The sequence below is a fragment of the Sus scrofa genome, chromosome 7 (assembly GCF_054392235.1).
Source record: "Sus scrofa isolate SSC_HxYL_T2T_F1_AM1 chromosome 7, Sscrofa_HxYL_maternal_Yorkshire_Landrace_v2.0, whole genome shotgun sequence".
Lineage (NCBI taxonomy): Eukaryota > Metazoa > Chordata > Mammalia > Artiodactyla > Suidae > Sus > Sus scrofa.
This window is the reverse complement of record NC_139389.1, coordinates 88,674,590-88,697,811: the sequence shown is the minus strand read 5'-3', so window position 1 is coordinate 88,697,811 and position 23,222 is coordinate 88,674,590. Positions and strand designations below refer to the sequence as shown.

Here is a 23,222-nt window from a genome sequence, read left to right as displayed (position 1 = left end):
CCCTACCACTTGTAGGCACAATGATGAGAGCTAGCATCTTAGATAAAATACTCTTTCCTCCCCAGGTCTCCATGATTTCTACCTTCTCAGATATGGTAGCTTTTCATAACAATACCTGATACAAACTATTATTTTTCTACATGGACTTTTTACTTAGTTAACATCTTGTTTTTATATTGACTACTAATATCCTGAAAATGACAGAATCCTATTTCAAGGCCTTTAGGACAGTCATGAACTTACCCTTCCACGATCACCTACAAATCAATATTTTTCTAGGCTTCCCACTATAGGTAATTTGGCCTTTTCTTCTTTTATTGTACTCAAGGCTCCTCCTATATTTTATACTGTGTTCTGATTTCACAATATGTTATAATACTGAGTTTTTTCTAGTCTTTTTAGAGTCACTTAATGGGATTCTATAATTACTATTATTGAAATTTTTTTTTAAATTTCTGAACCAAAGGGAAAGAAATCAATTTATTATGGACATAACAGAATGAAAATGAAAACAAATGTGCATGAATCTCTAAGTATATTGATGTACTCAAGCTTTCTACAACAATACAAGACTAATAATTCTACATTACTTTTGCACACTGTTCAACTTTTATGTAAAAACCAATGATATATCATTGTGCTAAGAGTACTAACTGCAACTTAATTGACGCTGTACAATAAGAAATGTGATAAGAATTTTACATGTCTTTTAAGCTTTAAAATATGTCTATGAGATATTTGTTCTGCTCATTTTATACATAATAAAAGTAAATTTAGGAAAGGGTAAAGATATTGAGCAATTTTATACAGTAAGAAAGTGTGAGTGAATTTATGTTTAGGTTGGTCTTATGTTTTGTTTTTTTGGGTTATTGTCAGCCCAGAATTGCACACTTTTAGAATGTACTGCTACTTAGGGTGGAATAAGATATGACCTGTGCAGAAAATGTGATTCTCTGCTTATTTTTTCATACCTCTTTCCTACTCAATATATGGAAAAATCTTAAAAAATGAAGACTGAGACTTAAGACAGTACTAGAGTTCTTTGCATAGCAAGTCATACAGCAAGAATACAGGTCAACTAATATAAGGGATTACTGTACATTCAACTGTAAAAATTAAGAAAAATAAAAACACAGAAATGTGTATAGATATAAGACAAACCAGGAATTAAGACCACTCAAAGTAGAGGAGGAATTTGAATATTATAAAAAAATCCGTTGGCCCTGGAATTTAGACTTCTACAGGGTAGGTTTTATTTTGATGACTGCAGTCATCACAACAGTACTCACATAGAGCTAAACATGCATCAGGTACTGTTCTAAGTTCTGTGGTAAATACTTAACATCTCAGAAACATAACTAAACAAAGCAAAGGTAAGCAATCTATCCAATTAAGAGTTCATGGTGGGGTTCCATTGTGGCTCAGTAGTAACAAACCTGACTATTATCCATGAGGATGTGGGTTTGATCCCTGACTTTGCTCAGTGGATTAAGTGTCCTGCATTGCTCTGAGCTTTAGGGAAGTTGCAACTTGGATCTGGCATTGCTGTGGCTGTGGTGTAGGCCAGCAATTCAACCCTTAGCCTGGGATCTTACAAATGCTGGATGTAAAGCCCTAAAAATTGCGAAAAAAAAAAAAAAAGTTCATGGTAGTAAGAAAAGAGTACATGGTAGTAAGTATAAATATCCTCAGTAAACTTATGAGAAGAGTAGAAGTGTAAGAAGGAAAAATCCTACAGTCAAAAATATTCTATTTTTAGCAAGGTTCTTATGCAGATTTGAAAAAGAGATAAAGTGTTTTGTCAAGAAAAGGCTGAAAGATTTCTTCATCATTAACCTGGCCTTGCAAAAAACGTTAAGGAGTAGTTTCCATTGTGCCTCAGCGGTAATGAATCTGACTAGTATCCATGAGGATGTGAGTTTGATCTCTGCCTTCCTGGGAGGGTTAAAGATCCTGCATTGCATTGAGATGTGGCTTAGGCTGCGTAAGCCACCTGAATCTAGTGTTGCTGTGGCTATGGCATAGACCGGCAGCTGCAGCTCTGATTTGAGCCCTAGCCTGGGATTCTCCATACGCTGCAGGTACAGCTCTTAAAAAAAAAAAAAAAAAAGTTACGGGGACTACTCTAAACAGAAGATAAAAAGCCGCAAATAGAAATAAGAATATTATGAAAGGAAAATTCTCTTTGCTAATTACAAACATACAGTTAAGGAAATAAATCAATATTTATAAAATTATTAAGAAGATTAAAAGACAAAAGTAGTAATAATCATCTATAGCCACAACAAGTAGTTAAGAGATATACAACATAAAAACATGGAAAGTATGATGTCTAAAACATAAAACATGGATATGGGAGAGTAAAAAGGCAGGGCTGTTAGAATGCAAGCAAACTTAAGAGCAAATCAACTCAAAATAATATGTATAGAAGTAAAATGTTGTTATATATGAACCACATGGTAACCACAAACCAAAAAATTTATAATAGATACGTATGTGTGCACAAACACACACACATGGAAAGGAATCGAAACATAAGTCTAAAAACCATTATTGCATCACAAGGAAAGAGAGCAAAATAAGAAGAAAGGAATGAGAAAGAACCATAAAAACAATCCCCAAACAATTTTTAAAAATGGCTATAAATACACATCTATCAATAATTAGTTCAGATATAAATATACTAAATGCTCCAGCCAAAAGACATGGATAAAGGAAATGGAAAACGACAAATAAGACCTATCTAAAGAGACTCTCTCCTACCTAGAGAGACTCACTCCAGATCTAAATATACAACACAAACTGAAGTAAGGGGCTAAAGAAAGTTATTCCATGTGAAAAGAAACAAAAAGAAAGCCAGAGTATCAAAACTTTTATCAGAAAAAATCAGACTTTAAAGCAAAGACTCCTAACAAGAGACAAAAAAGACATTATGTAATGACAAAGGGAACAATCCAAAAAGATATAACAATTATAAATATAGGCACCTAACATAAAAATACCTAAAAATATTAGGCAAATATTAACAAATAATAAAGAGAAAATAAACCCACAATAATAGCAGAGAATCTTAACACCACAGTTTGTATCAAAGAGGAAGCCATCCAGACGGAAAACCAATAAGGAAACACTTGTCTTAAATGACATATTAGATAAATTCAGCTTAAAAGATATACATAGAACATTTTATCCAAAACCAGCAGAATATTCATTTTTTTCAAGTGTGCATGGAACATTATCCTGGGTAGATCACATGCTAAGCTAAAAAACAAGTCTCAAAAAATGTAAAAATATTGGATATTCACATCAAGCATCTTTTCTGACCACAACTTATGAAAGTAGAAATCAACTACAAGGAAAAAAAAAAACCTGCAAAATGCACAAACACATGGAGCCCAAACCACATGCTACTGAACAACCACCGGGGTAATTAAAGGACATAAAAAGGAAATGAAAAACTACCTAGAGACAAATGAAATTGGAAACATAGCAATACAAAAATCTATGGGACATAGCAAAAGCAGTTCTAAGAGAAAAGTTTACAGTAATACAGCATACCTAAAAGTTTATAGTGATACAGCACACCTAACAGATGTAGCAAAAGAAGTTCTGAGAAACATTTATGGCGATAGAGCATACTTAAGGAAACATGAAAAGTCTCAAATAAACAATCTAGCCTTATACTAAAGAAATCAGAAAAAGGTAAACAAAACCCAAAGTTAGGAGAAGGAAGGAAATCATGTCAGAAGAGAAAAAAAAAAAAAAAAGAAATAGAGGAAAAAGTAATAGAAAAGATCAAAACTGAAAGGTGGTTCTTTGAAAAGATAAACAAAACTGATAAACCATGAGTCAGACTCATTCAGAAAAACAGAGGAAAATCACAAATAAATAAAATCAGAAATGAAAAAGAAGTTAACCAATACCATAAAACAAAGGATCATAAGAGATTAATATGAACAATTATGTGTCAATCAATTGGACAAACTAGAAGAAATGGATAAATTCCTAAAAATGTACAAACTCCCAACACTAAATCAGGAAAAAATACAAAATATCAACAAACTTAGTTAGCAGTAAATAGACTTGAGTCATTGATTAAAAATATCTCCACAAAAACCTAGGACCAGATGGCTGCATAGTTGTATTCTACCAAAAATTTAAGGAAGTGTTAACACCTATAATTCCCAAAATATTTTAAAAAAGTGAACAAAAAGTAAAACTTTAAAACTCATTCTAGAAGGCCCAAAGCAGAGACATTATTAAAAAAAAAAAAAGCCAATATCACTGATGTACACAGATACAAAAGACCTCAATAAAATATTAGCAAACAAAATTCAAAAACACATTAAAATCATCATATATCATAATCTATTAAGACTGATCCCAGAGATGAAAGATTGTTTAACATTCACAGATAAACATGATATGCCACATTAGAAAATTGACAAATAAGGGAGTTCCCGTTGTGGCACAGCAGAAATGAAGTCGACTAGGTATCATGAGGTTGTACGTTCAATCTGTGGCCTCACTCAGTGGGTTAAGGATCTGGCATTGCCATGAGCTGTGGTGTAGATCACAGATGTGGCTTGGATCTGGCAGTGCTGTGGCTCTGGCATAGGCTGGCTGCAACAGCTCTGATTAGACCCCTAGCCTGGGAATCTCCATCTGCTGTGGCCCTGAAAAACACACACAAAAAAAGAAAATTGAAGAATAAAAATCATGATCATCTCCATATATACAAGAAAAGTTTTTGACAAAATTTAGAACCTACTTATAATAAAACCCCTCCACAAAGTGAGTATAGAGGGAATATACCTCAACTTAATAAAGGCCGCATATGATACGCCTACAGGTAACATCATAACAGTGGTGAAAGTTGAAAGCATTTCCTCTATGATCAGAAACAAAACAAGATTGTCCACTCTACCACTTTAATTCAACATAGCTTGGAAGTCCTAGCCATGGTAGAGAAGAAAAAAATAAATGAAAGGAATCCAAATTAGAAAAGAAGAAGTAAAACTGTCACTGTTTGCAGATGACATGATACTATACACAGAAAATCCTAAAGATGCTATCAGGAAACCACTGGAGTTCATCAATGAGTTCAGTAAAGCTGTAGGTATAAAATTAGTACACAGAAATCTCCTGCATTTCTATGAAAGACCAGAAAGGGAAACTAAGGAAACAATCCCATTTACTATCCCATCAAAAAGAATACAATACCTAGGACTAAACCTACCAAAGGAGACAAAAAAACTGTACTCTGAAAAACTTCAAGATACTGATGAAAGAAATAAAAAATGACACAAACAGATGGAAAGATATACCTGAATCTTTGATTGCAAGACTAAATATTGTCAAAATGACTATACTCCCCCAGGCGATTATAGATTCATTGCAATCCCTATCAAATCACCAGTGGCATTTTCCATAGAACTAGAAACAAAAATTTTAAAATTTGTATGGAAACACAAAAGTCCTGAATAGCCAAAGCAACCCTGCAAAAGAAAAACAGAGGTGGGTACTAGATATATTGTGTTGACCATTTTGTAGTGCGTGTAAGTGACAAGTCACTATATAGTACTCCTGAAACTAACATAATATTTTAAGTAAACTATATTTAAATTTAAAAAGAGTAAAATTTGAATAAGTTGGACTTCATAAAAATTCAAAACTTCAGAGGACATATTCAGAAAGTGAAAAAAAACCTATAGATTGGAAGAAAATATTTGTAAATTGTATATATGATAAAGAAATAATACCTAAAATATTAATACCTTATACAACTCACCAATAAAAAACAAATAACCCAATCTAAAAATTATCAAATTATTTGAATGGATGTTTCTCTAATGAAGACATACAAATGGTCAATAAGCACATGAAAAAAGGTCAAAATCAATAGCCATTGAGGAAAATGCCAATGAAAACCACAATAAGATACCACTTTATACCTACTAGGATGGCTGAAGTAAATAGAAAATAACAGGTGTCAGTGAGGATACACAGAAAATTGAAATCCACATTATATACATTGCTAATGTGATAGAAAAATAGTGCAGCCTTTTTGGAAAACAGTCTGACAATTCCTCAGAATGTTAAATATAGAGTTAACATATGACTTAGCAATTCCTCTCCCAGGGATATACCCTAGAGAAGTGAAAATATGTTCATATAAAAAACTTGTCTGTAACTGTTCACAACAGCATGACTCATAATAGCCACAAAATGGAAACAACTCAAATATCCATCAATAGATGAATGGATAAACAAAAGCGGTATATCTATATAATGGAACATTATATAGCTATACAGAAGAATAAAGCACTGATACATACTACAACATAAATGAACATTATGCTAAATGAAAGAAGCCAGTCATAAAAGGCAACATATCATATAATTCAATTACTGTGATGTCCAGAATAGGCAAATATACAGAAATGGAAAGTTGTTGCCAGGACTTGAGAGAAAGGAAGGTGGGGAGTGATTGTTACTGGATACAAGGTTTCTTTGTGGGATGAAGAAAATTCTGCTTGGGAGTAGGATGTACCAGTGTCCTCCAAACAGCTGACAGAGCACATCTAACAAATTCTACTGTTGCAGTACCTGGGGGTCACTGGCCCTCACATGTGAACCTACAGCAGGCAAAAATGGCATGGAAAAGGCAATGCATGGTTCATCCTAAATAGAGCTCTTTTCAAAAATAATTCTTAAAAGTGAACATATAAATGAAAAAAGTTAATAGACATCATCTGGATTTAAATATTACAAATTATTTTCACTAAATATTGGTGAGAAAGTAAGAAGAAAATTATGATAAATTTTCATTAGAAAGTGAATACAGCTTGTCATGTTTTTAACACTGACACAAGAATGAACATTTAAATGACGCTTTTTAATGTTAGCATGCACAACTACTGACTCACTTGAAAATATTTTAGTAATACATTTAAATATAGGATAGATTGTATATATGGGTGTGTGTGATAAAGGCCCAAAATATTGACCATATTCAATCAAAATTGCAGCAGATGACTGGTCACTTTTTTGGATTATTTTTATTTGACTTTATAAAATTATTAATGTATTTTTTCTAATAAAAATGAACATAGTCAGATTTATAAATATTTTATTACATTGACTATGTTCATCCTCCCGCCAAAAAAATTTTTCTATTTCAGTTAATACAATTGAATATCAATAATTATTTATTTCCCATACATTGTTTCTGATGTGAACACACATTTTTCAGAGATTTCTTCCAGGCCTTTGACTAAATCTTACAGTCGTAAATAATTTTCTCAGAGCCTTCTTCATCTCGTTATTTCGGAGACTGTAGATCAAGGGGTTGAATAATGGAGTTAACACAGGATAGAACAGAGTCACATATTTTTGCTTCCCTGCTGCACTGCCTGCTGTTGGGATCACATACACAACCATAAGAGAGCCATAGAATAGCGACACTGCAGCCAGATGGGAGCTGCAGGTAGAGAAAGTCTTTTGCTGTCCTTCTGCTGAGGGGACCCTCAGCACAACCCTGATCACTAGAATGTAGGAGCTGGTAATGAAGATTAAGGTGGAGAAAATGAGGACAGAGTTGTAAATGGCAATGATGATCTCGATGGCAGGAGCTGCCACACACAACAGCTGTATAAGGGGTCCTGGGTCACATATGAAGTGATCAATCTTATTGAGACAACAAAATGGGAGCTGAGAGATTAGGTAAATAGGCAAGGGGAAGTACAAGAAGCCACACACCCAGCAGCAAGTTCCCATTCTGATGCAGCGTTGAATTGTCATGACAGTGGGGTAGTGTAGTGGCCTGCAGATAGCAAGGTGCCTGTCAAAGGCCATGACAGACAAAAAGAGGGTCTCCGTGGTGCCCAGGGAGAAGAAGAAATAGAACTGCAGGAAGCAGCCAGAGAAAGAGATGATCTTGGTCTCAGAGAGAATGTTGGCTAGCATATTAGGGACAGTGGAAGTGATAAACCAGATCTCCAGGAAGGAAAAACTGGCCAGCAGGATGTACATTGGAGTTTGAAGCTGAGGGTCCCACCTCACAGCACAGATGATGCACAGGTTTCCAATGAGTGTCAAGATGTATGTCCCAGAAAAGATGGAAAAGAGGAGGATCTGAATTCCCCAGGTATAAGGGAAGCCTAAAAGGATGAATTTACTCACAGAGCTAGAGCAGTTCTTTAAATGGGAATATTTATTTGTTTTCAAAGCTTCAAAAGAACAACAAATTTCCATATTAGAAGTGGCCTTAAAAAATACTACTCAATAGGGTCTATGACTTGCTTAGGGTCACATCACTCTCCATGTCTGTAAATAACAAAGTACTATGACTCATACAGAGATATTTCCATGATTTTCCAGTTTATATTCCTATTCTGGATATAACAAAGTGAAGAGACAACTTTCCTCATTTCCTGGGTCTCACTACAAAGTGAGTTGTGTTGACAATAAGCAAATGTGTACAAGGACCTACAGTTTAGGTCAAACACTGAATTAATGATAATGAATAAATACAGCCAATATAACTCAGTGTTTGTGACATACGAAGATATAAATGATAGTGATATGAATATTCTTTGTTCTATTGGTGTGAAATGCATCAGGCTGAATTGAGAACCATATCAATAGATTCAAATACTTTATATGATTTAATTTATTTTGGTTTCACTGTATTAAGTTACAGGAAATAGTCCTATGTTTAGTTTTGAATAGATTATAAGTCAATATTAAAATGAAAAAAATAATTTTCTATTTCACTTCTTCCCTTCAGTAAAAATGCATTCTTGAAAATACAAATTAAAGTGAAATAAGTGTCATTTATGAAAATCTTTCAAATTCATTTAAGCTAACAGAGACTGTTCTCAAATTTTGCAGTCTCAAGTACAAATAAAAATCCTTGCCTGCCACCTGTTAAAAATAACAAGAGATAGGCAATATAACATTTGAATCTTCACTCAAGGAAGGTGTACCCATATTCATATTCCAGAATTTTCCCTGATTTAGGATTGGAGCTCTTTTCATATATACATATATGAAAAAACGGAGAACCTGGAAAAACCCTATAAGAGTAAAGCTTTGAAGTAATGTTTTTTTTTTTAAAAAAAGCTCTCACATAAAACCTTGTTTATGATTCTTCAGAAGGAATACTTTTATCACTCTCATATTAAATGATAGAATGTAAAACTAGAGAAGGATGGAAGGAAGAAATAGGGGAGTGCAGAGTCCTGTGAGCTTTACCTTACCTGAAGTTACAAGTTGCGTATCATAGAATTCTCTATGATTGAATGCCATTTTCAACATCAGAGAACAAAAACAAACAAACAAAACAACCAGTATAACTGTTTTCTCAGATTTCAGAACTACCAAATAAAAATACTTCATACATTATTGTGTGAATTCATATGAACTACTGAGGAGACCTTTAGGAGCAAGAACATTATGGGATTAAGAAAACAGTCATGGGCCCTCTTCAGGTTTGCCCTCTGTAGCTTTCTCTTTCTATATAAAGTATAAAAGCAATGTAACAGTGGCAAAGAGAATCATGGTCTCATGGTCCAGAGAGAACTGAATGAAGAATTTAAATACTGTTCCCTTCCATCTTCTGTAAAGGCCATCTTCGGGAAGTGATTCTCTCTTGAGGGAATTTATAACATAGTAGTCTTATTGAACCTGATTTCCTATTTTGCTCTTAACCCAGCTTGATGGAAGATATTTCAGATTCTTACATTTTAAAAATTCTAATTCAAAGATTTTTCTTTTTTAATAATGAGGGATAGAAACAAGTAAAATAATTTTGGTAGAAAAACTGCTGTTTTAGGTATGCTTGAAAGTAAATTTATCTCTAGTGATAAAGGGAAAGTTGTGACTCTGGCAATGAGACTTGGTTCCATATTTGAAGAAAAGTCTCTGGGATAAAGGTTAATATAAAGATGAGGAGCCCATACACTTAACTGTATTAAAGACACCTCTCCACATGTTATTTCCACCTTGTGTGACCCATCACAAGCTCACTGACACTACCACATTGTGAGATGCATATTTAGGTCAGAGTAAATTATTTCTAAACAAGAAAGGAATTTATAAAAATTCCTTATGTAGTTAGCCCCTTTGGTAATATATTTTAATGGTTCCATTAGCATTAGTACTATACATATATACAATGTTTTACATAATGCCTAATTATTGAGCCCTTAGTATTATAACCAGAGTTACAAGGATTCTAAGTATAATATTAAGGCACATTCTAGAGTAGAATACTTGCACCTAATAGAATATTTGAAAATAATAGAATGAAGGAATATCAAGTATGATGTATTCCTTGATTTAAGAATTATCCAATATCTTATATGTGAATGTAATATATAAAGATAACATTATTTTATTTTATTTATTTTTTTATTTTCCCACTGTACAGCAAGGGGATCAAGTTATCCTTACATGTATACATTACAATTACATTTTTTCCCCCACCCTTTGTTCTGTTGCAACATGAGTATCTAGACAAAGTTCTCAATGCTACTCAGCAGGATCTCCTTGTAAATCTATTCTAAGTTGTGTCTGATAAGCCCAAGCTCCCGATCCCTCCCACTCCCTCCCTCTCCCATCAGGCAGCCACAAGTCTATTTTCCAAGTCCATGATTTTCTTTTCTGAGGAGATGTTCATTTGTGCTGGATATTAGATTCCAGTCATAAGTGACATCATATGGTATTTGTCTTTGTCTTTCTGGCTCATTTCACTCAGGATGAGATTCTCTAGTTCCATCCATGTTGCTGCAAATGGCATTATGTCATCCTTTTTTATGGCTGAGTAGTATTCCATTGTGTAAATATACCACTACTTCCGAATCCAATCATCTGTCGATGGACATTTGGGTTGTTTCCATGTCTTGGCTATTGTGAATAGTGCTGCAATGAACATGTGGGTGCATGTGTCTCTTTTAAGTAGAGCTTTGTCCGGATAGATGCCCAAGAGTGGGATTGCAGGGTCATATGGAAGTTCTATGTATAGATTTCTAAGGTATCTCCAAACTGTTCTCCATCGTGGCTGTACCAGTTTACATTCCCACCAGCAGTGCAGGAGGGTTCCCTTTTCTCCACAGCCCCTCCAGCACTTGTTATTTGTGGATTTATTAATGATGGCCATTCTGACTGGTGTGAGATGGTATCTCATGGTAGTTTTGATTTGCATTTCTCTTATAATCAGGGATGTTGAGCATTTTTTCATGTGTTTGCTGGCCTTTTGTATAATATATAAAGATAACATTATTTTAATAGAAGACATAGAGGAATGTCTTGATAGATGTAGAAGTAGCAGTAATAGAACTGAAATCCAGTTTTGACAAAATAAATCAGAAATAGAAAAGATTTATTTTAATTTGGTAAAGAATCTTTCATCAGAAATAATTGGCCAGGAGTTCCCATTGTGGCTCAGTGGAAATGAATCCAACTAGTATCCATGAGGATGCAGGTTCAATCTCTGGCCTCATTCAGTGCGTTAGGGATCCAGTGTTGCCATCATAAGCTGTGGTATAGGTTGCAAAGATGGTTCATATCCTGTATTGCAAAGGCCATGGCATAGGCCAGAAGGTGTAGCTCTGATCGGACCACTAGCCTGGGAACTTCCATATGCTGTGGGTGCAGCCCTAAAAAGCAAAAAATAAAAATAAATAAATAAATAATAGACTAAATCACACTTTTGTATTAAAACAACAAAAGCATGCTAATTAAAACCAAAGACAAAAAGTGGTTATGATAGCATTACTACCCCAAGTGATTCATTCCCTTTTTCACTAAAGGATTATATTTCCATGTCTCACAAATTTAGGCTAGGTAATATAACTTCGTTTGACAACTGAACAAATTTACATATGGCATGTCTAAATAATCTTTAAGAAGCATTATACAATGCACCACAGCACATTTTCCTGTGCCATAAAAAGTTTTTTTTTTTTAACCTAAATACAAGAATTAGTAAGACGTATAGGGCCAAGCATGGGGCAACAGGTCAAAACGAGTAAGAAAAAAAGAGCTGTTTTAAGATATTTACAGGTAATTTTATGACAATATAATTTGGGGAAAGCAAACTGAAATAATCACCATCACCATCCTTATCCACACCAATGAAATGAGACATAGAAAATAATATATAGGTATGAATGTTAGAAAAAAAGAGAGAAATTTTACCTGCTGGCTAAGAAATCATTGACTGTGAAGAATAAGCGAATCCATACTAAGTGAAGTAAGTCAAAAAGAGCAAGACAAATACCATATGATATCACTTATATCTGGAATCTAGTATAGAGCACAAATGAACCTTTCCACAGAAAAGAAATGCATGGACTTGGAGAACAGACTTGTGGTTGTGAAGGGGGAGGGGGAGGGACAGGGATATACTGGGAGTCTGGGGTTAGTAGATGCAACTTACTGCCTTTGGAATGGATAAGCAATGAGATTCTGCTGTATAGCACAGGGAACTATGTCTAGTCACTTATGATGAACCATGATAATGTGAGAAAAAAGAATGTGTACATGTATGGGTATTGGGACACCTTGCTGTACAATAGAAAATTGACAGAACACTGTAAACCAGCTATAATGGAAAAAATAAAAATCATTATAAATGAAAAAAGTATAAGAGAATAAATTAAAATACAAATGATTTGATAAAGTGGCTAGTTAAAAAACATGTAGATAATACAATCTTCCTTTAACAGATAAAATAATTTGTAAACTTTTATGGTTAAATTATTTTATTTTTAATAAAAATATAAATTTAAAAGCATTTAGAAATAAACTTTGAAAGATAGTATAAGCATCATGAGGAAAATATGAACCTTTACAGAAGTATATAAAAGAAAACCTGATTAACAGGAAAGTCATACCATACTCCTTGGTGGAATGACTTCTGAGTGTTAAGGATAAATATTTAAAATGAGTCAATACACCAATTCAAGGTGGTCTAGACAAGTCCTAGTCAGATTGTGGGAGAGGACTTCTAGAAGTCTGCAACTTAAGAAAGAAATTTTAAAATATCCTTTGATATAAATTCTCAAGATTAGACATGTGTTTTGAAAAAGTAATATTTTGATGTAAGATTTCATCTACCATAATGAAAATTACCTCTAAAGCTAAATTAAGTGAAAATGTAGTAGGAACTTTTCAAATTAATGGATCTAGGGGACAATACATATATAAACATAATAAATTTTAAAGAGTTCAGAGTCTGATGAAGATTATCTTTAATTCAAATAAATAGGAAAGATAAAATGTTAAATGAAAATGTTGAAAAATTAAATTCTGGCTCCACATTTTATAATATATAGATGTAATGTAGCAGAAAATGCTTTGAAATGATAAAAGCATATGCAAGTGAGTAAAATAAAAATATACTTCCCTTTTCCTTTTTTTCGGAAATTTAAAATAATGTTAGGTAAATTATAACAAATTTAAATATTAGAATGCATCATAATAAGAAAAGATTTAAAAAGTCAAAAACAAGGAAAATTAAAATTTAAAAAATAAAGCAGCACCAATGGGGGGGAAGTCACTTTGGAATCTACTGAACACCGATGCTATTAGCACATTAGAGCTGCAGTTTTACAAGCAAATACTGGGGTGAGAACAATACCAGAGAAAGGTTTGAGAATCCCTAGAACCTCTAGCCAATTCAGATTGTTCTCATCTTTTACAGAGCAAGTACATAAAAATTGGGAAGGTGTCTGTTTTTTCAATTGTCCAAATGCCAGCCAAAATATATAAGCATAAACAGAAACAAGAAAATACAACCCTATAAAAACAATATAAACCTCCAGAACTAACCCTAAAGAAATTGTACCCATGAACTTTCTGACAGAGAAATTAAAGATGCTCTATAGTGAAAACAGAACACAGAAAGTCAACTAAATAAAATCAGGGAAACAATGCACGAACAAAATGAGAATACCAGCAGAGAAAGAAACTAAAAATAAAAAAAATCAAAATTCTGGAGCCATAAAAATAACTGAACTGAAAAATTCATTAGAAAGAATTATTATCAGATTTGATAGGTAGAAGAAAGAGTCTGTGAACTGGAATACTGATAATTTGAAATAATTAAAAATAAAGTATATAAAGAAAAAAGAATGAAAAATTTGGTGGCCGAGGTGGTAGACTAGGAAGACTTACCTCTTCTGACAGACACACTAAAATTATAAATACTTACACAGCTTCTATCTATTAGAATGAATTGAAGACTAGAAGAAATATTTTACACAACTCAAGACAGAAAAAAAAACCAAAAAACCACAAAACAGCTTGTGGGGGGTGGATATGTGGTATAGTCAGAAAACACATCACCAGGTTTGTAACCCACAAATGAGAGAAATATCACAACCACAAAGGTTCCCCCCCCCAATAAGCAACATGGTCTGAGGCCCATATTAGGCTCCCCAGTCTGGAAGTCCTGTACCAAGAAATAAGACCCTGGTATGTTTGACTGTGAAAACCAGAAGGGCTTATTTCCTGGAGAGCTAGAGCACTTCAGGAAAACAAGACCTCATGTTTATGAGCACATGCAAAATCTTACTTGCTTCAAGTCCTAGTACAGAGGAAATTATTTAAAAGGGACCTGGGTCAGATCCACTTGCTGTTCTTGGAAATCCTTCTGGAGAGATAGGATGCAACTTGGACTTGTCCTGGGGATAGAGATACTGGTAGCAGCCACTTTGAGGAGTTTGTTCTACTACATTAAAACTGGTGATGGAAGCTATTATTTTGGAATACTCCATTTAGCTTATTAGCACTTGTGAGCACTTGTGACCAAGACCCAACTACCAGGAGGCTATCACCAGTGCCAAGCCATTACAGACAACACAGATTTCTACAAAGAAACCTGGTTCCAGCCTTCAGTGGGATGGTGCCAGCCCTGAGCCTCCCCAGGGCATGCAGACAGCCACATGGGGATCCAGCCCCACTAGCCATTGGGCTAGAACCAGCCCTGATTCCTCTTGGGTCATTCACATAGTGGTACAAGGACAAAGTCTTACTAATCAGTAGGCTAGCATCAGCCACAAACTCTGCTGGTCTGCATGGCCAACCAACAGGAAGCCAGCCTTGCCTTCTAATGACCCAGCCTGACCTCTCTGTGTGTCCATAGTAGTCATTTCTGCCAAAAAGAAGGACATACATAATCCACATAGGGATAATCACCAGAGGATATAGCTTTGGTGACCACATAGGAGCATATTACTGGGCCTCATAGGACATCTCCTGTAGAAGGCCATTACTATAAGATCAGGAAACATTATTGACTCACCTAACACATAGAAATAAACAAAGGGAATTAGGGAATTAGATGATAGAGGAATATACTTCAAGTTAAGGAACAAGATATAACCTCAGGAAAACAAAACCAAAATCAAATAAAATGAAGATAAGCAATCTACCCAATAACAAGTTTAAGATAACAATCATAAAAATGCTCGCTGAAATGCTGAGATGAGGAGCAATGTGAGAATTTCAACAAAGAACTGAAAATAGAGAACCAAATAGAGGTGAAGAATACAATAATGGAGATGAAAGTAGATTAGAAGTAATCAATAGTAGTTTAGAAGGGGGGCAGACATCAGAAGCAAGAGGCTACAACCCTATAGTCTGCAAAAAGGAGACTGCACCAAAAATCTATACAAAATGAAAAGGCAGAGATTTATGACTCAGATAGGGGAACAGGAAAAAAGAAAAAAACAGAAAAAGAACTAAGTGATATGGAGATTACTAACTTCCATGAAAAAAGACTTTAGACTAATGATAATAAAGATGACTCAAGATCTTGGAAACAACCTGGAGGCAAAGATTGATAAATTACAAGAACCAATGAACAAAGAAATAGAAGATTTAAGGATTAAGCAGGCAGAGATGCAAAATACAACAACTGAAATAAAAAAAAAATCACTAGAAGAAACCAAAAGCAAAATATAGGAGGCAGAAGAACAAATAAGTGAGGTGGAAGACAGACTAATGAAAATCACTGATGTGGAAAAGAAAAGAGAAAAAAAGATTGAAAAGAAATGAAGACAGTCTAAGAGAACTCTGGGACAACGTTAAACACACCAACATCCAAATTATATGGGTACCAGAAGAAGAGAGAGAGAAAGAGACCAAAAAAATACTCAAAGAGATAAAAGCTGAAAACTTCCTAACATGGGGAAGGAATCAGTCATTCAAATCCAAGAAGCCTAATAAACTTATAAGATAAACCTAAGGAAGAACACCCTGAGACACAAAGTAATCAAACTGACCAAAATTAAAGACAAGAAGAAAATACTGAAAAAAGCTAGGGAAAAGAAATAAATAACATACAAGGGAACCCCCATAAGGTTATCAGCAGATTTTTCATCAGAAACTCTGCAGGTCAGGAGGGAGTGGCACAATATACTTAAAGCAATGAAAGGAAAAAACCTCCAACCAAGATTACTCTACCTGGTAAGGCTCTCATTAAGATTTGAAGGAGAAATCAAAAGCTTTACAACTGAGCAAAAGCTAAGAGAATTTGGCACCACTAAACCAGCTTTATAACAAATACCAAAGGAACTTCTCTGGGTGGGAAAAGAAAAGGCCACCACTAGAAGCAAAAATACTACAAATGACAAGGCTCACCAGTAAAGGCATACATATGGTAAAAGTAGGAAATAATCTACACACAAATATGCTACCAAACCAATAATTTTTTTTTCTTTTTGCTATTTTCTTGGGCTGCTCTCATGGCATATGGAGGTTCCCAGGCTAGGGGTCAAATCATAGCCGTAGCCACCGGCCTACACAAGAGCCAAAGCAATGTGGGATCCGAGCTGTGTCTGCAACCTACACCACAGCTCACAGCAACGCTGGATCATTAACCCACTGAGCAAGGCCAGGGATCGAACCCACAACCTCATGGTTCCTAGTTGCATTCGTTAACCACTGTGCCACAACATGAACTCCAAACTGATAAATTTTGAGAAGAGGAATGTATGATAGTGGAGATGAACTTGGAAGTAAGTAGACCAACAACTTAAAACAATCTTATGTATACATATAGACTCCTATAGCAAAACTTCATGGTAACTGCAAACCATATACCTACAATATTGAGATGATCATGTGGTTTTTGACTTTTCAATAGATGCAGAAAAAGCATTTGACAAAGTCCAACATCCATTCATGATAAAAACTCTTACCAAAGAGGGTATAGAGGGAACATTCCCTAACATAATCAAAGCCATTTATGACAGACCCACAGCAAATATAATACTCAATGGAGAAAAGCTGAAAGTCTTCCCACTAAACTCTGGAACAAGACAGGGATGACTACTCTCACCACTGCTATTCAACAAAATATTGGAAGTCCTAGCAACAGCAATCAGACAAACCAAAGAAATAAAAGGCATCCAAATACGAAGAGAAGAGGTAAAACTGTCACTCTATGCAGATGATGTGATACTATATATAGAAAACCCTAAGGACTCAATCCAAAAACTACTTGAACTGATTAATAAATTCAGCAAAGTAGCAGGATATAAGATGAACATTCAGAAGTCAGTTGCATTTCTGTGTACCAGCAATGAAACATTAGAAAAGGAATACAGAACACAATACCTTTAAAAATTGCACCCAAAAATATCAAATACTTGGGAATACACCTGACCAAGGAGGTAAAGGACTTATATGCCAAGAACTATAAAACGTTAATCAAGGAAATTAAAGAAGATGTAAAGAAACAGAAAGATATTCCATGCTCCTGGGCTGGAAAAAGTAATATTGTAAACATGGCCATACTACCCAAAGCAATCTACAGATTCAATGAAATCCCTATCAAATTACCCATGACAGTTTTCACAGAACTAGAACAAACAATCCAAATATTTATATGGAGCAACAAAAGACCCAGAATTGCCAAAGCAATCCTGAAAAACAAAAACCAAGCAGGAGGCATAACTCTCCCAGACTTCAAGAAATACTACAAAGCCACAGGCATCAAGACAGTGTGGTGCTGGTACCAAAACAGACACACAGACCAATGGAACAGAAGAGAGAACCCAGAAATAAACCCTGACACCTATGGTCAATTAATCTTTGACAAGGGAGGCAAGAACATAAAATGGGAAAAAGAAAGTCTATTCAGCAAGTATTGCTGGGAAACCTGGACAGCTGCATGCCAAGCAATGAAACTAGAACACACCCTCACACCATGCATGAAAATAAACTCCAAATGGCTGAAAGACTTAATTATAAGACAAGACACCATCAAACTCCTGGAAAAGAATATAGGCAAAACATTCTCTGACATCAACCTTATGAATGTTGTCTCAGGTCAGTCTCCCAAAGCATTAGAAATAAAAGCAAAAATAAACCCATGGGACCTAATCAAACTGACAAGTTTTTGCACAACAAAGGAAACCAAAAAGAAAACAAAAAGACAACTTACAGAATGGGAGAAAATAGTTTCAAATGATACAACTGACAAGGAGGTACCTTAGAAATCTATACATAGAACTACCACATGACCCAGCAATCCCACTCTTGGGCATATATCCAGACAAAATTCTGCTTAAAGAAGACACATTCACCTGCATGTTCATTACAGCTCTATTCACAATAGCCAAGACATGGAATCAACCCAAATATCCACCAATAGATGATTGAATTAGGACGATGTGGTATATATACACAACAGAATAATACTCGGCCATAAAAAAGAACAAAATAATGCCATTTGCAGCAACATGGATGGAACTAGAGACTCTCATCCTGAGTGAAGTAAGTCAGATGGAGAAAGACAAATACCATATGATATCACTTATATCTGGAATATAATATATGGCACAAAGGAACCTTTCCACAGAAAATATAAAATCATGGACTTGGAGAATAGACTTGTGGTTGCCAAGGGGTAAGGGGAGGGAGTGGGAAGGACTGGGAGCTTGGGGTAAATAGATGCAGAATGTTGCCTTTGGGATGGATGAGCAATTGGATCCTGCTGGGTAGCACTGGGAACTCTCTCTAGTCACTTATGATGGAATACGTAATGTGAAAAAAAAGAATGTATACATGTATGTGTAACTGGGTCACCATGCTGTACAGTAGAAAAAATATATATAAATAAATGAAAAAAAACCCACAATAGATGCACACAGAAATAAGAAAAAGCAGTCTAAACAAAACACAAAATAGACCTTAAAATAAAGAATATTATAAGAGACAAAGTAAAACATCACATAATGATCAAAGGATCAATCCAAGAATAAGATATAATAATTGTAACTATATATGCACCCAATATATGATCACCTTAGTATATAAAGCAACTGTTAACAACCCTAAAGGGAGAAATTGGTAATAACCCATAATAGTGAGGGACTTGAACACCCCCACTTACAGCCATGGACAGATCATCCAGACAGAAAATCAACAAGGAAACACAGGCCTTCAATGAATAATTAGTCCAGAGGACTCGGTAAGTATTTATAGAATATTCCACCCAAAAGCAGCAGAATACACATTCTTCTCAAGTGCACACAGAACATTCTCTAGGACAGATCACACACTGGGCCACAAATCAAGCCTCAGAAAATTTAAGAACATTGAAATCATACCAAGCATGTTTTCCAACTACAACGCTACATGACTGGAAATCAACAACAAGAAAAAACTGTAAAAAAACACAAACACGTGGAAACTAAACAGCATGTTAGTAAACAACCAATGGATCACTGAGGAAATCAAAGAGGAAATTTAAAAATACCTGGTAGCAAATGACAAGAAAGACACAGTACAAAACATAGGGGATGCAGCAAAGGCATTTATAAGAGGGAAATTTATAACAATACAAAAACTCAAGAAACAATGAAACAATAAAAAGCTCAAATAAACAACCTAACTTTACATCTAAAGCAACCAGAGAGAGAGAGAGGAACAGTGAAAACCCAAAGTTAGCAGAAGGAAAGAATTCATAAGGATCAGAGAAAAAATAAATGAAATAGAAACAAACCATAAAAAAAATCAATGAAATTAAAGCTAGTTCTTTGAAAAGATCAACAAAAAGTGATAACCTCTTAGCCAAACTCATCAAGAAAAAAAGAGAGAGGGCTCATATCAACAAAATTAGAAATGAAAATGAAGTTACAATGGACACCACTGAAATACAAAGGATCATAAAAGACTACAACAAGCAACTATATGCCAATATAATAGACAACCTAGAAAAGTACAATCTTCCAAGATTAAATGAAGATGAAATAGAAAAGATGAATGGACCAAAACAAGTACTTAAACTGAAACTGAAACTGATTTAAAAAAAAATCCAAAAAATGAAAGTCCCAAACCAGATGGCTCCAAGAATTCTATATAAAATTTAGCGAAGAGTTAACACCTATCCTTCTGAAACTATTCCAAAAAAACTGCCAAAGAAGGAACTCTCCCAAACTCACCTTATGAGGCCACCCATCACCCTGATACCAAAATAAGACAAAGATACAAAAAAAAAGAAAGAAAGAAAATTACAGGCCAATATTGCTGATGAACATAGATGTAAAAATCCTCAACAAAATACTAGTGAACGAAATCTGGCAATACTTTAAAAGGATTGTATGTCATGATCAAGTGGGATTTATCCCAAGGATGTGAGGATTCTTCAATATTTGCAAATAAATCAGTGTGATATACCCCATTAACAAACTGAAGAATAAAAACCATACAGCAGAAATCGACAGAACATTGCAAATCATCTATAATAGAAAAAATTAAAATCTTAAAAGAAAAACACATGATCCCCTCAACTGATACCGAAAAAACTTTTGACAAAATTCAACACCCATTTCTGATTAAAAAAAAATCCTCCAGAAAGTGGGCATAGAGGGAGGCTAACTCAACATAATAAACGCCATATAACACAAACCCACAGCTAACATCATTCTCAATGTTGAAAAATTGAAAACGTTTCCACTAAGATCAGGAAAAAGACAAAGATGTCTGCTCTCACCACTACTATTCAACATAGTTTTGGAAGTCCTAGTCATGGTAAACAGAGAAGAAAAAGAAATAAAAAGAATCCAAATTTGAAAGGAAGAAGTAAAACTATTACTGTTTACTAATGACATGATACTATCGCTAGAAAATCCTTAAGATGCTACCAGAAAACTGTTAGAGCTCATCAATGGATTTGGCAAAGTTGCAGGATACAAAATACAAAAAAATCAACTGCATTTTTATATGCTTACAATGAAAGATCAGAAAGAGAAATTAGGGAAACAATCCCATTTATCATCACATCAGAAAGAATAAAATAGCTAGGAATAAACCCACCTAAAGAGACAAAAGACCTCTACTCTGAAAACTCTAAGATGCTGGTGAAAGAAATAAAAGATGGCAAAAACAGATGGAAAGATATACCATGCTCTTGTATTAGAAGAATCAATATTGTCAAAATGAGTATAATATCAAAGGAAATTTACAGATTTAATGCAACCCTATCAAATTACCAATGACATTTTGCATAGAACCAGAACAAAATATTTTAAAGTTTGTTTGGAAGAACAAAAGATCCAGAATAGCCAAAGCCATCCTGAGAGAAAAGTGGAACTGGATATACTAAATATACTAAAAAGCTTCAGTCATCCAAAGAGTATAGTACCAGCACAAAAACAGAAATATAGATAAGTGGATGAGAAAAAAAAGGCCAGAATTAAACCCAAGCACCTACAGTCAGCTAATCTTTGATGAAGGAGGCAAGAATATACAATGGAGAAAAGACAGTGCCTTCAACAAGTGGTGCTGGGAAAACTGGACAGCTACATGTAAAAGAATGAAACTAGAACACTCCATAACACCATACATAAAAACAAAACAAAATCTTAAGATGGTTTAAATACCTTAATATAAGACTAGATACTATGAATCTCTTAGAGGAAAACATGGGCGAACACTCTCTGACATAAACCACAGAAATACCTTTAAGATCCACCTTGTAGATTACAACAATAAAACAAAAATCAACAAATGGGACCTAATTAAACTTAAAAGTTTCTGCACAGCAAAGGAGACCCTAAACAAAATGAAAAGACAACCCACAGAATGGGAGAAAATATTTGCAAATCAAGTGACTGATAGGTGATTAATATCAAAATTTATAAACACAGCTCCATACCAAAAAAGCAAACAACCCCATCAAAAAATGGGAAGAAGGTCCCATGGGTTTATTTTTGTTCTAGTTTCTATTGCTTTGGGAGACCGACCTGAGAAAATATTCATAATGTTGATGTCAGAGAGTGTATTGCCTATGTTTTCTTCTAGGAGTTTGATGGTGTCCTGTGGTATATTTAAGTCTTTCAGCCATTTGGAGTTTATTTTTGTGCATGGTGTGAGGGTGTGTTCTAGTTTCATTGCTTTGCATGTTGCTGTCCAAGTTTCCCAGCAATGCTTGCTGAATAGACTTTCTTTTCCCCTTTTGATGTTCTTGCCTCCCTTGTCAAAGATTAAGTGACCATAGGTGTCAGGGTTTATTTCCAGATTCTCTATTCTGTTCCATTGGTCTGTGTGTCTGTTTTGGTACCAGAACCACACTGTTTTGATGCCTGTGGCTTTGTAGTATTTCTTGAAGTCTGGGAGAGTTATGCCTCCTGCTTGGTTTTTGTTTCTCAGGATTGCTTTGGCGATTCTGGGTCTTTTGTTGTTCCATATAAATGTTTGGATTGTTTGTTCTAGTTCTGTGAAAAATGTCAGGGGTAATTTGATAGGGATTGCACTGAATCTGTAGATTGCTTTGGGTAGGATGGCTATTTTTACAATATTGATTTTCCCAATCCAGGAACATGGAATATCTTTCCATTTCTTTATATCTTCTTTAATTTCTTTGATTAAAGTTTTATAGTTCTCGGCATATAGGTCCTTTACCTCCTTGGTCAGGTGTATTCCGAGGTATTTGATTTTGTGAGGTACAATTTTAAAAGGTATTGTATTTTTGTATTCCTTTTCTAATGTTTCATTGCTGGTACACAGAAATGCAACTGACTTCTGAATGTTCATCTTATATCCTGCTACTTTGCTGAATTTATGAATCAGTTCAAGGAGTTTTGGGGTTGAGTCCTTAGGGTTTTCTAGGTATAGTATCATGTCATCTGCATACAGTGACAATTTTCTCTCTTCTCTTCGTATATCGATGTCTTTTATTTCTTTTGTTTGTCTAATTGCTG

At 34.6% G+C, this 23,222-nt stretch overlaps 1 long non-coding RNA gene and 1 pseudogene across 1 annotated transcript in view; both read right to left on the bottom strand.

Annotated features, from left to right (window-relative positions):
* Window positions 1-23,222, bottom strand: part of LOC146401740 (uncharacterized) — a 269,339-nt gene that overhangs the window by 148,887 nt on the left and 97,230 nt on the right. The window lies entirely within an intron of this gene.
* On the bottom strand, window positions 7,386-8,034 carry LOC110258608 (olfactory receptor 11H6-like; annotated as a pseudogene).